Genomic DNA, 3,859 nt, shown 5'->3' with positions numbered 1-3,859 from the left:
GCAGGAATGGCTGTTAATGTCCGGAGGGCCTCGATTTCTCTGCAAAAGTTTTGTTCCACTGGCTGCTTTCCGATGCACAGTCAGTTTGGTGACAAACAAGATGCTGTTTCATCATGATGACGTGAGATAGAACACATACGTTGTCATCTGTTACTCTGTCAGAATATTAATTATAGCAATGAAAGGTGTTATTTCGTGAATGAAGGCATCGTGTGATTTTTTTTTTAATTTAATGGCCTTTAGCTGAGGATGTTAATACAAAAAGGTCACAACGTAACAACGGAGAGATGATCCATCAACGCGTGACTGAAAAGTCAAGGATCAATATCTAAGAAGCCAGGAATATAAATAAACCAGAAGCCGAAGCACCCACCACAGTTCGTGAGGAAGTGTGGCAGGGCGAGCACAGAGCGTGAATACGATCTTTTCTGCAATAATTGGTTTTGTTTGCGCAGCTACTTTATTTTCTCTGCCGGAGCACTCTGATTTAGCTGCATGGCAGGTGTCTGATGCAATATGGGACACTGGCTGGCGGAGTTAATTCTTAATTAGTTCTGCTGCCTGAATCTGCTGAAAACCCAACCTCTAGAGCAAAGCGGTTCACTGATGACAGCACTTTTTCTGGCACATTTCATCCAAAGTGCATACAAAGGATAAAATTCTGCTTTTCAGGTGCAGGACTTAAATCCACACTCGATACGCCAGTTTGGCTGAGTGTTTTTCACTTGTTACAGTCTAGGTACCATCATCTTTTAAGCTTCTCTCATCCATCCCTCAGCACTCTCAGCAGAGCTGATTTCACGTGTTCCTGACACAGCCTCCGACTAACTCACAGGAATTGTGTTATTCATAACGCTGCAGCCTGTGGAATGAATTATTTAGCTGATAACCTTATGCTCAGTCTGGAAAACCCTTCCACTGATGGACTGACCCCCCAGACATGCTGCGAGCAAACCCTGTGGATTCCAAGCCAAAACAAGAAACAGAAGAAAACAATCTTCCCCCCACCCCCCACCCACCCTTTTAAACATATATATAACAAAACAACTTTTGAACAAAAACCTACAACATCCCTGAAAGGTTTAACTACTTGGGAGCTCTGTTCCCACCACTTCACAGCCAGAGGATCAGCAATCAGTCACCAAACAGCTTGTGGTTTTGTGGCGAGTTTTTTGCCTGATTATAATACAAATGAACAAGACCTGAATAACAAAACGAGAGTGAAAAGCTATGATTAGATTTTTTAACCCAAGTGTGTGGTTGTCTTTGAGAGCTGAGAAAAGAGCAGAATATTTGGTTTTTTCATGTAAAAGCTCTTCTCCTCCCCACTGCCTTTATGTTGGGCAGGAAGAGCCACAGATCCTGCATCAGGTTCTTCTTTACAGCACTTGAAATTCTGGCCTGTTCTTCCCTCTTCTTTAGACTAACTGACCACTTCTCCTGCAGTTGATATTGTTGAGCTACCAAAACCCAGAAAATTCAGAAAACTTGATTAGGCAACCTGCAGTAATTATTTCCCTCCTGCTCTGGGACAAGTGTCACCAGTGATAACCAAAGCCATTTCTCCTACGCCAAGATATACCAAGCAAAGCTCAAACAGTATCTGATAGCTGAACATCTCTGGGACAACGCTGAACAGTGGTTAAATATGGGTCAAATCAAGATTACAGACTTCTCTCCGGCAAATACTTGCACCTGGTCTCCTCAGGACCTGTGATGAGGATACAGGCAAGCTGCCGGGTTTCTGTTCCATATTGCTACATAATTATATTCTGACACTTGAGCATCCAGAAATTCAGAGTCTTCTTAGCTGTTATTCATGATTGCCAAAGATATTTTCTACATTTTAATCTGATAAATGTAAAACATAGATATTTGTCTAATATAATTCCAAATTCAGGCTGAAAAAAAACTTGCAAAAGTTCCTCTTGAAGCACAGAAAAAATATCCATCTGCTGTTTGAAATCAAAACTCCATAGCGAACATTTGCTTCGGAGTAGCAGAAAAATAATTAGAAGGGAAAAAACAGAATCAGTGAAAAGGAAAGATATGCAACTAAAACCAAGTCATTGCAATGAGTATCAAAATTAGATTAAATAAAAACTATTTCTCTGAATTAAATCAAAACAGAGAATAAAAAAAATGTCAGTAACAAAAATACCAAAGGTCATTTTTCGAGCTTGGTTCAACAAGCACAACCATTTTTGCCTATAATTCCCATTTCAAAATAAAAAGGACTAGACCTTGCACATATGTTCTCGTCTCTGCCCATCTATTCACTCACTCGTTACACATGCGTCTGATGGCGTGTTCGGATGAAGTTACATACGCCTTTTGTCTTTGGATAAATAGTGCTGTAAATTAGCTACCGTAAAACATAATGCAGCTGCGTCACTTTGCACAAATGAAGTACAAGGAACAATAGACAATTCTGGATGATAAATGCAAGCAATTAGCAGGGAGCTTACGTGGGCTTTTTCCCATTGTAAAGGCTCGTTTTACTAATAAATACTGAGGTTGGGTGGGATGCTATCACACTGCAATAATTCAATAAAAACAAAAGTTTCTGTGTTTAAATGTGAGCAGATCAATAACTCTGAAGGTTGGTCATATCAATACACAGCTTTACCAGCAGACATTTTGTTTTCCAAAACAGAAGTGAGGCAGGAATGAAAAATAAAATGGAGTGGGGCTATTAAAAAATGGCATTTATATGACTAACCATGAGTTACTTATTTACATGGACAGGGGATGCTGCAATTACCAACGGGGTCAAATTAAACATCACCATTAACTAATTACATGCTACAGTGAACATGCTTCTGAGTCCTTCAGAATCTGGATCAAGCTAAATTGCTTTTGAAGATGCAATGAATGTAATTTGTTGAGTTACATCCATAGTCTGAACCATATTCTTGTATTTTCCTGCCACCTCTACAGATCTGCATCTTCTCCAGGCTAGAAAAAATCACTGCATTTCCCAATTAACAGCAAGCCCTTTCTATCCTGTGGTCTTCGCAGCTTGAGCAGCTCCTTCTCAAAAAGGCCTGGATTAATTTTCCATCCAGGTTTGACTGCTCCACCTGGGCTCATTCTTCCCTTTCTTTATTCTCTTACCCACAAATGATGGGCCACAACAACTCATATAATATTTTAATATCATAGTATGCATGCAAATGACTACAGCACGTATTTATTTATGAGCTCTCTTATGATGCTTGGTTTTTACGTCAGGAAAACATGGCAACCCAAGGGCATTAGCTGAAATATTCTTAAATTATTTTAATCTTCCTCAGCAGACTAAAAATGAAAATACCAATCAAAAGTGTGTTGTTGCTTAGTGATTGTAGCTGCACATCATGCACGCTTGCAGGAGGAAAGGCAGACAGAGCAAGGCCTTGTATTTTTTTTATGTAAACTGCTGAAAAGGTGACATCTTCATCCAGGAGGTGGGTTCAAAATGCTCTTTAGCTTGAAGGAACTATTTTTACCTGTTCTGTATTAAATAAGTAGAACTCCACATTTGTTATCACCTAGGAAAAGGACATAACTATCCAAGGTCGTTGTGGACTAGCGAGTTTTTCCTCTTACCCATTAGAAGTATATATATATTCCCCTCTAAATATCCAGTGGGTCTGGATTTGAATCATCTATCTCTTCCCATCTACCTGATACTTCTATCCTCCTTGATTTCTGTCCCAGGACTGTGAGACCAAAAAGTGAGCACAACAGGGTTTAAGTGCATTTCTCATAGATGTTGCCCCTGTCGGTATCCCCAGGGTACCATTTCATTCATCAGCTTCACACTCACAAGGTAGCACCAAGTCATTATTCTGTGCTTCATAATATCCATGACTCT

At 39.8% G+C, this 3,859-nt stretch overlaps 1 protein-coding gene across 1 annotated transcript in view; it reads left to right on the top strand.

Annotated features, from left to right (window-relative positions):
- The window catches only part of NPSR1 (neuropeptide S receptor 1), a 54,308-nt gene that overhangs the window by 45,933 nt on the left and 4,516 nt on the right, over window positions 1-3,859 (top strand). The gene's annotated exons all lie outside the window — the stretch shown is intronic.

Source organism: Buceros rhinoceros, unplaced genomic scaffold (genome assembly GCF_000710305.1).
Source record: "Buceros rhinoceros silvestris isolate BGI_N320 unplaced genomic scaffold, ASM71030v1 scaffold8529, whole genome shotgun sequence".
Taxonomy (NCBI): Eukaryota; Metazoa; Chordata; class Aves; order Bucerotiformes; family Bucerotidae; genus Buceros; species Buceros rhinoceros.
Note: the sequence above shows the minus strand (reverse complement) of the source record. Positions and strands in the feature narration are given on the sequence as shown.